At 38.2% G+C, this 13874-nt stretch overlaps 1 long non-coding RNA gene across 2 annotated transcripts in view; it reads left to right on the top strand.

Moving 5' to 3' along the window:
* Nucleotides 1-13874, top strand: part of LOC122229970 — a 78823-nt gene that overhangs the window by 11734 nt on the left and 53215 nt on the right. For both annotated transcript variants that reach the window (XR_006207222.1, XR_006207223.1), the window contains exon 2: nt 8412-8461. This is a non-coding gene — a long non-coding RNA (uncharacterized LOC122229970). The remainder of the gene's footprint in view (nt 1-8411; nt 8462-13874) is intronic.

The raw sequence follows: 13874 nt of genomic DNA, 5'->3' as shown, positions 1-13874 counted from the left end.
CACACCATAGTCCACTCTTTCAAAGGAACTCAAGAAATCTCCCTACTAATAAGAGAATTGGTGGCCACTCGCCGGCCTTTCCTAATCCTTGGAATAAACCTAAAGACCACATTCTCTCTGTAAGAGAGTTAAGTTCTAAAAATTGCTGGGAAGCAGTGCCTGGATGGCTCAGTCTATTAAGCTTCCAACTCTTGATTTTGGCTCAGGTCATGATCCCAGGGTTGTGGGATCGAGCCATGCATGGGGCTCTATCTCAGGCTCCGCGTTGTGCTCCATGCTGAACGTGGAGCCTGTTTGGGATTCTCTCTCTCTCTCTCTCTCTCTCTCTCTCTCTCTCTCTCCCCCCTCTGCCCCTCTCCCTTCTCATGCCTCTCTCTCTGTCTGTTTAAAAAAAAGAAAAACTTAATTAAAATTGCAAGGAAAACATTTTCTACTCCCTATTTTTCAACATAAAAATCAGCCATTGCACATTCCACAGTTTTCCATTGTTCCTGGGTTTTAAATGCTAATATCTTGGTATCGCAACATTTACAATGCATTATTAAAATCGGGAGTATACTATTGAAATATCATCCAATCCTGCCTGCTGAAATAATGAGAAGTTCATTAATACTCATTAAACTAGCTCAATAACAATTAAAGAACTGTTACAAATTTAAAAAAAAAAAAGTCTCAAACCCAGGAAGAAAAGCTACGTCAGCCCCCACTGGTTTGCTCATCTGATTTCTCTGCCCCCAGCTAGGAGGAATCCCCACAAGCTCATTTCCCCCACAGGAATACAAGTAGTGTCCCTATTTCACAGTGCATAGACTTAGGTTAACTAATCACATGTAGGAATATGCAAAGTCTAGCCTAGAGAAACTAAAAGTCAACTCCAAAATCCAAGCTGTAAACCACTTTTGAATGAGGAGAAAGGATGAGTGGGTAATTTGGGAGCATGAAGTATTTCATAGGGGAGAACAATTGCCACAGCAAGTATTTAGGGCAGAATGAGAGGGGTACCCAGCAAAAGCAGGAGTAGGACCAGAACAAACTATCCAGTTCAAAGTTCACTATGGCCAGTCCCATGCCCTGAAAAGGGAGAGGAGATGTTCTCTTTCACCATATGACTTTTTGCTCCTAATACCTAGAATTCATCCTTGTCCGACTGCTACAAGATTTCAAGTTAAGGTGAATCACAGAGCTTTGGAGGAGTGGATAGAGACCAGAATCAGCATCTAAAGTAAATCTAAGAAAACTACATTCTGAGTTACCACCAAACAACTGAAAAACAAAGCTTTGGAAATAGCTTATTCTTTTTTAAAAAAATTGTATACTTATTTATTTTTGAGACAGACAGAGAGAGAGAGAGAGAGAGAGAGGACATGTGGCGGAGGGGCAGAGAGAGGGAGACAGAAGATCCAAGGTGGGCTCTGAGCTGCCAGCGCAGAGCCTGACGCGGGGCTTGAACTCACAAACTATGAGATCATGACCTTAGCCAAAGTCAGATGCTTAACCAACTGAACCACCCAGGCACCCCAGAGATAACCCATTCTTAAAGCAAAGTATGCATAATTAATCATTCATTATAATCATTCATTATACGTTTTCTTTTACACTTATGTTATCATTTATGCTGGCATTTCTTATGATCCTGCACTGGTTGTTCCCAGGCTGACATATCAGATAGACTTTCCACACTGCTCTGTGTTCCAGGTAACTGTCCCCTGTGCTTTATACGGGCTTCCTGCCCCTCTGGTTTCTGACTGAGTTCAGCAAATGGGAGGTGATGGCAGGAGATCCAAAATGTGAGGAGTCTGAGTACTTACTCCCTCCATCCCTCCCTGCTGTGTCAGCTTGACAGTAGCTGTGTTCCTTTACTTTTAGCCACAGTTCCTGGGAGGCAACCTCTCCCTGACAACTACAGCTCCCATGGAGGTCTGATAGCAGCTCCCTCCTTTTATTCCTTCTGGCCTAAAGATACTAACAGCTCTTCCTGTTCTGTCCCTGGGTACCTCACCATCTCTTGGCAATTCCCCATGTCTTGCCCACACCTTTGTTAAGTACTCCCAATCACTAAACTGTCCCCAGAGTGGGACAAATCCTGCTGAGATCTTGAGAAATGCAACCACAACCATGGATTTATAAGCATGATGCTTTCTACCAGATCCTTATTACTTTTTTTTAATGTTTGTTTATTTTGAGAGAGAGAGAGTGCAAGCAGGGAAGGGGTAGAGAGAGAGGGAAAGAGAGAATCCCAAGCAGGTTCTGCACTGTCAGCACAGAGCCTGATGTGGGGCTTGATCTCACAAACTGTGAGATCATGACCTGAGCCAAAATCAAGAGTCAGACGCTTAGGATCTCTTTTGCACTGCTGATGGAAATGCAAACTGGTGCAGCCGCTCTGGAAAACAGTGTGGAGGTTCTTCAAAAAGTTAAAAAAAAAAAAAAAAAAAAAAAAAAACTACTCTACAACCCAGCAATTGCACTACTAGGTATTTATCCAAGAGATACAGGTGTGCTGTTTCAAAGGGGCACATGCACCCCAATGTTTATAGCAGCATTATCAACAATAACCGAAATATAGAAAGAACCCAAATGTCCATTGACAGAGAGTGGATAAAGAAGATGTGGTAAATATATATACATATAATGGAATATATATATATATATATATATATATATATATATATATATACACACACACACACACACGCACAATCACACACATACATACACACACACAATGGAGTATCACTCGGCAATCAAAAAGAATGAAATCTTGCCATTTGCAACTACATGGATGGAACTAGAAGGTATTATGCTAAGCGAAATTAGTCAGTCAGGAAAAGACAAATATCATATGACTTCACTCATATGAGGACTTTAAGAGAAAAAACAGATGAACATAAAGGAAAGGAAGAAAAAATAATATAAAAACAGGGAGGGGGACAAACCATAAGAGACTCTTAAATATAGAGAACAAACAGAGGGTTGCTGGAGGGGTTGTGGGAGTGGGGATGGGCTAAATGGGCAAGGGGCATTAAAGAATCTACTCCTGAAATCATTGTTGCACTATATGCTAACTTGGATGTAAATATAAAAATAAATATAAAAATAAATAAATAAATAAATAAATAAATAAATAAAATTTTAAAAAGACACTTAACTAACTGAGCCACCCAGGTGCCCCCCACTAGCATTTTTTTTTTTTACTGAATCTTCTTTCAATGCACCAGTTTGCATCACACTGCCAATTTCAAAATCACTCTATGAAAACTATGTAATTTACGTAAAACATTTTATAGTAAGAGCTCAATAAATGCCAAATGGCATTAGTATCATCATAATTGTTATTGGTAAACTAATGTTTATGATTAGAATGAAAGGCAATTGCCATAATTTATTTATTTATTTATTTGAGAGAGAGAGAGAGAGAGAGAGAGAGAGAGAGATAAGCAGGACTCACCCAAAGCGGGGCTCATGCTCATCTGAATTGGGGCTGGAGTTCACCTGAAGTGGGGCTCATGCTCACCCCAAGCAGGGCACAAACTCACCTGATGTGGGACTCAAACTCACAAACCATGAGATCATGACCTGAGCCGAAGTCAGAAGCTTAACAACCAAGCTACCCAGGTCCCTGGCAATGGACATAATTTAGAGGAAGGCAGATTTTGAATTTTTTTTCAACGTTTTTTATTTATTTTTGGGACAGAGAGAGACAGAGCATGAACGGGGGAGGGGCAGAGAGAGAGGGAGACACAGAATCGGAAACAGGCTCCAGGCTCTGAGCCATCAGCCCAGAGCCTGATGCGGGGCTCGAACTCACAGACCGCGAGATCGTGACCTGGCTGAAGTCGGACGCTTAACGGACTGCGCCACCCAGGCGCCCCGAGGAAGGCAGATTTTGAATTAATGATGAGCTTTTTAATAATTACAGGACCAGTAATGAAATGACCAGCCTTATAAACAGAATTTATAAAGTACTTTCACATCTGTGGTCTCATATCATTTTCACAACCCTGTGAGGTAGATATATCATCAGCCTCTTGCTCAGATGTGGAAACTAAGACTTAGAGGACAACTTGCCCAATAGCAGAGCTACTGAATATTGGCGCCAGCATTGAAATCTTGCCATAGGGCCAGGTTCTACCCATCGTACCCATCCGGAAGTCACAAGGGGCAGCTGATGGAGCAGCGTGGGGAAAGAAACAGGTTTTCCATTCCACTATACTTGGATGGCACCCCCATCCCCCCTGCTCTAATTCGCCCACCTGAGTCACAGTTAGATGTGTTCTAGTTTGCCATATTGTAAATTCTTGCTCTGCAAGAAAAGGGAAAATAAAATGGAGGCAGGTTAACGCTTTAATAGATTATCAAGTGTGATGACTCAGACTAGGAGGGAGGGAAGGCACTGAAGGGGAAGTGTGTGATAGAGTCCTGATGAAATACATACTTCTTAAATATTTGACCACTGCCGAGAGCCACCTGGGAGAGAATGAGTAATCCATGGCAAACAACCCAGCGGAGTGCAGAGTGGGGGAGTACATAAAACGGCAGTAAGCCATGGCCTTGTTTCATCTTAAATCTTTCTAAACAACAGTGGACAAGAGCTTCATGGGTAAGGATACAAAATTGATTGAGTGGGTTGTCCTTCAAATTAGCTGGTCCTCTGTATCTGCATTTCCAATTGTTGTCGAGGGTGTCAGAAATTACAGTGCATCTCATGAAATTTATGTTTGACAAATAATTATTAAGAAGGAAAATAGCCTTGGTAAACACCTAGTATTGGGAGGGGGGGACCTTGGTGCTCAGCATAACATTTGATTTTGTTAATATAAATAATATATTAACAAGTGAATAACTTGGATTCGATCCAAACCACTCTACTGTAAGTGCTTTGCTAAAACTTACCAATGGTATTTACTTCTATAAATAACAGCCATAATTGGAATAGTTTTCTAGATACATCAGTTTATATCTTATGACAAAGACCCTTTTAAAGATCTTTATCACTGCAAACATTTTAGAGAAACCTTTGAATTAGATGGTTGAGGAGTGGTGTCGGACCACCCCTAGTGTGGGGCAGAAGAGGAAGTTCAGGGTACACCCTGAGCAGGGTCTTGAAGGTTTGTAGGACTGAAGCAGGAAGAATGGAGAAGGATAGCGTCTTCCAGATTAGATGTGGTGAAATGCTGGTGATGAAGTCTGAGGTAGTCTGGATTCTGGGAGAGGCTATAGGACATTAGTCCACCTCAAACTGTCATACACCCATCCAAGCATGAAAGAGCTGGATGGAGACCTTAATGGGGGAAATGTAAGGTAATAGAAAGAGCAATGTCCAGAGTAAGATACAACTGGCTTCAATTTCTGACACCACCACACCTAGCAGTTAAACGGCCTTGAGCAAGTTTCCTAACCTTTGTGGGTCTGTTTCCTTACCTGAAAAGTGGCAGTAATAATATCTTCTTCATGAAGCTCTTGAGGACAAAATGAGGGAATGTATGTGATAAGCCCAATACAATGCTGGGCAAAAATTATGTCCTCAATATATTGTGAGCATAGTTATTATTATTTTCTAAATGTCTTGAGGGCAACTAATTGAAAAAATACAGGATTCTTGGTAGATTTGTTTCTCATGTGAATTTCCCAGTTGATGTTTACTACAAAACTGAACTTTATATTAAATTAAAAGAATGTGGTCCATTTAAGTCAGGTATCCTGGGATTCAAATCTTAGCTCACTACTTTCTATGTGTGCCCTTGGAAAAGTCAGATGACCTCTCTTAGTTTGTTTCCTCTTCTGTAAAATGGAAATAAGTACATTGCAGAACTCGGGTAATATTGGGGGAGAATGTATATAAAGTGAATAATAGATGCTTAATAAGTAAGTCACTGTTACTATTATACTCTCTGCAGAGCTTCTGGCTACGTTAATCATTCTGTTCTGTTGACCTCAAGTTTAAGATACTTCTTGAGTCATTTTCTCAGCACTAAAAGAAACTCTCCTGAGAAATACAATGCCCCTTTCCACCCACTTGGAACAAATACGAACATTCACATAGTGTTTTAACCTTCACAAAACGTCCTCAGAGATGTTATTATATTTAATCCTTACAACAACCTTGTGAGGCAGAATTAGCCCCATTTTACAGACATGGATGTCCATTTGGAACAAGACTAACTGGATTGCCTGTAGTCACTCAACCAAGAAGGGGCAGGGAGCTGGCACTCACACCAGTTCTTTCAACAAAGCTCACATCCTTTCAGCTCTCTAGGGCATCTCTCCTCTGTATCTTGCTGCCTCTACCAATCAGAAGAAAATGTTTTTTGGCATGTGAGTGATCATTAAAGATGAGTTCACCATAGAAAGAAGTAAAGGCCAGAGTTTCTCACAGTATGAGTCAATTAATCAATGAGAACTCTAGCTTTCCATCACAGTTTCTACATCAAATAAGAATACTCACATTCAGACATGAGTTTCTCAAAATGTAGACTTCTGTGGGCTTGTTAGCATCTACTCTTCAATGACCCATCTTGTGGGAAGTGTTAGTTGTGTGTGCAAGCATCTATCAGCAAAAGCGTGTGCTTGCTGTCATTTCAACTGGAAGCTCTTCAAAGGCAAAGACCACCTCCATCTGATGTTCTGCATACATATAATGTTCAATGGTGCCCCAAACTGCAGTACATCAAACAGCAATTCAGAAGAAACAAATCTCCCAGGAAACTTGCATTTTGTCACTGGCCAAATTTCGGGAGTGATTGGCACCTAGAACATAACAACAACAGTAATCATACCTACAGTATATTGAGGACATACCTCATGCCCAGCATGGTACTAGGCTCTTCACACATATTCCCTCATTTAATCCTCAAAAGCCTCATGAAGCAGATACTATTACTTCCACTTTGCAGTCTGACCTACAGAGATTAAGAAACTAGCTCAAGGGCACCTGGGTGGCTCAATCGTTTAAGTGTCCAACTCTTGATTTTTGCTCATGTCATGATCTCTCCAGTTCACAAGTTCAAGTGCAGAGCCTGCTTGGGATTCTCTCTCTTCCTCTCTGGCTGCCCTCCCCCACTCATATTCTCTCTCTCTCTCTCTCTCGCTCTCGCTCTCTCTCTCTCTCTCAATAAACAAACAAACTTAAAGAAACTATAAGACACCCAGCAACCTCTTCTGGAATCCAGACTGTTCCAGTCTCCATCAACAGCATTTCTCCTGCAATCAATCAGCATTCCTAATCTGGAAGGTCTTCTCTCTCCATTCCACCTACCCAAATCCTATATACCCTCAAGCTCAGGTCTCACTTCCCTGGGAGCCTTCTTCTCCACTCCCAGCCAAAGCAATGTCGTTTAGCCTTTACCTACTAAATCGTTCTTAGCTGGACCCATTTACATTAGCACTTGGTTGTATACCATCACATAGTCTTTTTAACCTATTACATGAAGAAGCAGCATGATATAGTGGAGTTCTAGCACAGATTGACCACAGACTGGCATGTAACCTTCAGTAAGTCACTTAATCTCTGAGCCTCAGTTTTTTTATCTTCAAGTATGTATTCTCCAAAGTTCTCCCTAGTTTTAAAAATACTGTTTCCATGGCCATAAGTCCTCACTCCTTAAGAAAAATTCAAGTTTCTCAAGGGCTTGTATTTTTGTTCTTCCCTATAACATCAGACACAGAGAAAGTATTGAGTGAATACTTGTTAGCAGTTTGATGGACTAAAATGTAGATTTCAAGTGATAAAAAATAAGATAAATAATAACATCTAATAGCATGAAGAAAGGGATGTGTAGAGATCTAATATTATCATTGTAGGTCTAGATGGGCAGTCAGCAAAATAAGGATAAAATTATTTTATCTCCAATAAAAAATAAACTGAAGATGACTCATTCATTATTTTAAAAAAAGCCTCCCAAATCAACTATTTTCAAAGAATAAGGCAAAAATGAGCCATTGACCTAGACTTCATAGCAAAAAGATAAATATGTATTTGGCTCATACAGATGAGAACCAATCTTTGTTATTTGTAGAGCAAGAAAATCAAATTGTTCAAAAAAAATACCAGAGATCTGTCACTTTTTAACATTCAACCAAAACTGAAGCAATACTTTAACATATAAGATTTTCTTCTCTATCTGGCCTCAATGTCAATGTCTTCACAGTAAAAAGTGACTGAAATTGTGTAGAAAAAAAAAGAATGAAAGTTGTCACTTTAAACTTACTTAATGTTATTTGTCACATATCTCAATAAAAAAAATTTTTTAAGAATGAAAGAACATACAGGTAATCAGTATCCAAGTCTTGTTTTGAATGAAGCCCCAATTTCTGGTGCTGGTTCTCAAAAAGGAAGCTAAAACTTGATTCACCTACTCTAGGCTACTTCTGAAACTATTCATGAGTACTGACATTCCATTTTGTTCTTTCAGGTCAGTAATTACTTTCATCTTAAATCTCACATGATAACTGCCATCAAATAGTAAGTGATGCTGGGTATATGTATATTAATAAAGAAGTTTGTGAGAATTTAGGTGAATACTGGTACATCATAACTATCTGAAAATTATCTTTTCTTTGTTTATATCCATTATATAGTATGTGTGCAAAAAAAAAGGAAAAGGAAAGATAAAAAAAAAAAGCAGTAAAACTTAGAAATCATCTACCTTCATTAATAGCCATCAAAAAATTTTTCCAAACTAAATGTGGTAAAATATGGCATTGACAAGAAGGAAATATTATTTGAAGGAATCTTTTCAGGGATGCCATAGTTCAAGCCCCGTGTTGGGCTCTGTGCTAACAGCTCAGATCCCGGAGCCTGCTTCAGATTCTGTGTCTCCGTCTCTCAGCCCCTCCCCCACTCACGCTCTGTCTCTCTCTCTCTCAAAAATAAATAAACATTAAAAAAAAAATTTTAAGTACTCTTTATAGAGATTACCATCCTAACTTATTACATTAGTATATTAAAGATTAATATCAATAATACTTAAATTTTAAAAAATTCTCTAAAAAACTTATACAAGTCAACACCAAAAAGACAATCTGATTAAAAACTGACCAGAGGTTCTAAATAGACATTTTTCCAAATAAGACATACACATGGCCAACAGACACATGAAAAGGTGCTCAACATCACTCATCATCAGGGAAATACAAATCAAAACCATACTGAGATATCACCTCACACTTGCCAGAATAGCTAAAATCAAGAAGACAAGAAACAACAAATGTTGGTGAGGATGTGAAGAAAAAGAACCCTCATGAACAGCTGGTGGGAATGCATACTGGTGCAGCCACTGTGGAAAACAGTATGGGAAATACCATTTGTATATAATAATAGAAAAATTATACTAAAATACTGTTTCTATAAAAATACCATGTGATTCAAGAATTCCACCATTAGGTATTTACCCAAGGAAAATGAAAACACTAACTTGAAAAAATATATGCACCCCTATGTTTACTGCAGCATTACTTACAATAGCCAAGACATGGAAGCAACCTAAGTGTCCATCAGTAGATGAATGGATAAGGAAAATGTGGTACACACACACACACACACACACACACACACACACACACAGAGGAATATTACACAATCATAAAAGGATAAGATCATGCCATTTAAGACAACATAAATACATCTAGAGGGTATTATGCTAAGTGAAATAAGTCAGAATGAGAAAAACAAATACCTTATGACTCCATTCATAAACGGAATCTAAAAAAATGAATAAACAAAAAGCAGAATCAGAACTATAAATACTGAGAACAAACTGATGGTTGCCAGTGGGGGGTGGGGGGGTGGGCAGGGCCTGGCAAAATGGGTGAGGGGGAGAGGGAGAGACAGGCCTCCAGTTATGGAATGGGTAAGTCACAAGAATAAAAAGCAGTGCATAAGGAATATAGTCAATGATATCACAATAGTGATGTAATGGTAGCTATACTTGTGGTGAACACAGAATAATGTATAACTTGTCAAATCACTAAGTTGTACACCTGAAACTAAGGTAACATTGTGTGTTGGCTATGCTCAAAACAAACTATAAAAACAGAAAAAATTTTTAAATCTATCTAAATAGATCTTTAACCACTGCCCTTTATAAGAAATATTCTTATAAAGACATTAGAAAGCATTTTACCTGTTATCTCTCTTTTATTGAAAACTAATTCACATACCATAAAATTCATTGTTATAAATTATACAATTCAATGGTTTTAGTATATTTACAAAGTTGCACAATTCTGTGGTGGGTTGAATGGTGACCCTTCAAAATGTAAGTCCACTTGGAGCCTGTGAATGTAACCTTAAGATTATAGTTAAGTTCATTGCATATATAGTTAAGGGTCTCAAGATGAAATCATTTTAGCTTGTCTGGATGGGCCCAAATCCAATGACAAGTGGGGTTTTTTTTTTTATTTTTTTTTTTAACATTTATTTATTTTTGAGACAGAGAGAGAGAACATGAACAAGGGAGGGTCAGAGAAAGAGGGAGACACAGAATCTGAAACAGGCTCCAGGCTCTGAGCTGTCAGCACAGAGCCCGACGCGGGGCTCGAACCCACAGACTGCGAGATCATGACCTGACCCGAAGTCGGACGCTTAACCGACTGAGCCACCCAGGCACCCCGACAAGTGATTTTTAAGACATAAAGGAAGAGAAACGCAGAGAAGGTGATGTGAGGATGGAGGCAGAGATTGGAGTGATGTATCCACAAACCAAAGGAATATCCACACTTGCCAGCAGCCAGAAAAAGGTAGGAGAGAGGCTCTCCCTCAGAGCCTCCACCGAATGAGCTAACACTTCTGACATCTTGATTTTAGATTTCTGGCCTCCAGACTGTGAGAGAATAAGTTTCTGTTGTTTCAAAACACCAAAGTCGTCGTAATCTGCTATATAGCCCTAGAAATCTAATACAAATGCTCACCACTAATTCCATAATATTTTTATCACCCCCCCCAAAAAACCCATTAACAGTCCTCCCCATCCCCCATCCCCAGCAACCACTAATCTATTTCTGCTCTCTATGGATCAGTCTATTCTGAATATTTAACATAAATGGAATCATACAATATATGGTCTTTTGTGTTTGGCTTCTTTCACTTAACATAATGTTTTCAAGGTTCATCCATGTTGTAGCAATTATCATTACATCATTCTTCTTTTGGCTGAATAATATTCTTCTGTAGATATACCATATTTTGTTTATTCATCACGTGATGGACATTTATGTTGTTTCCACTTTTGGGCTACTATGAATAATGCTGCAATGATCATTCTTGTACAAGTTTTTGAATGGACATGTTTTCAATTCTTTGTGGCATGTACGTAGACCCAATTCTCTTGGATATATACATATCCATTTCATCTTGGTTATTTTAATGTTGCCATATAATTATTCACAGTATTCCCTTATAACCCTTTTATTCTTGTAAATGTTGGTAATGATGTCCTCTCTTTCTTGATTTTAGTCATTTGAAACTTTTTTCTTGATCAATCTAGCTTAATATTTGTCAATTTTGTTGATCTTTATCCAACTCTAGGTTTTGTTGATTTTTCTCTATTTTCTATCCTTTATCTCATTATTTCCACTCTAATCTTTATTATTTCCTTTCCTATACTATGCTGGTTTGGGCTCTAGTTTGCTCTTATTTATCTAGTTGCTTAAGGTAAAAATTGCACTATTGATTTAATATTGATTTGAGTTAAATGCCTTTGTTAATATAGGCATTTACAGCTACAAATTTCTTTTTAAGCACTGCTTTAGCTATACTCCAAGCATTGTTATGTTGTATTTTTGGTTTTGTTCAGAGCAAAATAGTTTCTTTTTTTTAAAGTTTTTTTATGTTTATTTATTTTTGAAGGAGATGCAGAGCATGAGTGAGGGAAGTGCAGAGAGAGAGGGAGACACAGAACCCGAAGCAGGTCTCAGGCCCTGAGCTGTCATTACAGAGCCTGATATGGGGCTCGAACCCACAAACTGTGAGATCATGACCCGAGCAGAAGTCAGATGCCTAACCAACTGAGCCACCCAGGCGTCCCAATATTTTCCTTTTTTTTAAGTTTATTTCTTTATATCAAGAGAGGGAGTGTATGTGTGTGGGAGTGAGGGAGAGGGAGAGAGGGAGAGAGAGAATCCTAAGCAGGCTCAGAGCTGACAGTGCAGAGCCTGACACGGGGCTCAATTCCAAGAACCACAAGATCATAACCTGAGCCAAGATCAAGAGTTGGATGCTTAACCAACTGAGCCATCCAGGCACCCAATAGCAAAATATTTTCTAATTTTCCTTATGATTTCTCCTTTTACTCATTAATTATTTAGAAGTGTGTTACTTGCCAAATATTTGTGAATTTCCCAAAGTTCCTTCTGTTAATTATTCTTAATTTCATTCCATGGTAATCAGAGAAGGACTATAATTTTAGTCCTTTTAAATTTATTTATGTTTCTGGGGCGCCTGGGTGGCTTCGTCGGTTAAGCGTCCGACTTCGGCTCAGGTCATGATCTCACGGTCCGTGAGTTCGAGCCCCGCGTCCGGCTCTGTGCTGACCGCTCAGAGCCTGGAGATTGTTTCAGATTCTGTGTCTCCCTCTCTCTCTGCCCCTCCCCTGTTCATGCTCTGTCTCTCTCTGTCTCAAAAATAAATAATCATTAAAAAAATTTTTTTTTAATTTATTGATGTTTCTTTTATGACCCAATATATGGTCTATCCTAAAGAATATTCCATATGCACTTAAGAAGAATGTGCATTCTAGTGTTTGACTAGAGTGCTCTATAGTGTTAGGTCTACATGATTTATACTCATGTTCAAGTCTCGCATTTCCTTGTTTATCTTCTATTTTACTACACATGAGTATTGTTGAATTGTCTATTTCTTCCTTCAGTTCTAACACCTTTTCTTTTCTTGGGGACTCTGTTGTTAAGTGCATATATGTCTATAATTGTCATTTGTTTTTTTTTTGAAAGAGTGACTGTTTTATCATTAAAAAGTGTTTTTCTTTGTATCTGTAACAATTTTTGTCTTAAAGACTATTTTGTCTGCTGTTAGTATAGCTACTCCAGCTCTCTTTGGGCTACTGTTGGCATATATATCTTTTTCTATCTTTTTATTTTTAATTTAATTGTGTCCTTGAATCAAGAATGCCTCTTGCAGACAACATATAGTTGATCATGTCTTTTATCCATTTTTCCAACCTCTGCCTTTTAATCCATTACATTTAAAGTAATTACCAGATGAGCACTGGGTGTTGTATGGAAACCAATTTGACAATAAATTATCAATAAATAAATAAATAAATAAATAAATAAATTACCAATAAGGTAGGGTTTATGTCTGCCATTTTGCTTTGTTTTCTATATGTTTTCTGCCTTTTTTGCTCTCCTACCCATCCATTTCTTCCTTATTTTGTGTTAAATATTTTTTTTTTTTATTTTCAAAGCTACTGCAGAGCTGGGGAGAGGGAAATGAAAGTAAGGCAAGTTAAAATACAAAAAAACTCAATGTTCTTATCAAGATTCAGCTATTTTTCTTTTCTTTTTTTTTTTCAGCTATTTTTCTTGAATACTCTTTGAATTGTTGCAAGCCTTTGGTTAATTCCAAGAGTTTTGAAAAAAATTGATTTTGATAGTTTTTTCCAGTGTTCTCACTGCTTTTTGGAGGAGTAGATTTTTAAATGTCTTTATCTGCCATTCTTGCTGATGTCACTTGTATCTTTTACAATTAACCTCATATAGAGACAAATAGGCTATAATTACTATTATTATTAGTCTCACTCATTTACAGATGAAGAAAGTAGGTGTATACATTTTCTATTGCTGCCATAACAAATTACTAGAAATTTGGCAGCTTAAAACAACACAAGTTTATTACCTTAGAGTTCTGTAGGTCATAAGTC

The sequence above is a fragment of the Panthera leo genome, chromosome C2 (assembly GCF_018350215.1).
Source record: "Panthera leo isolate Ple1 chromosome C2, P.leo_Ple1_pat1.1, whole genome shotgun sequence".
NCBI lineage: Eukaryota > Metazoa > Chordata > Mammalia > Carnivora > Felidae > Panthera > Panthera leo.
Note: the sequence above shows the minus strand (reverse complement) of the source record. Positions and strands in the feature narration are given on the sequence as shown.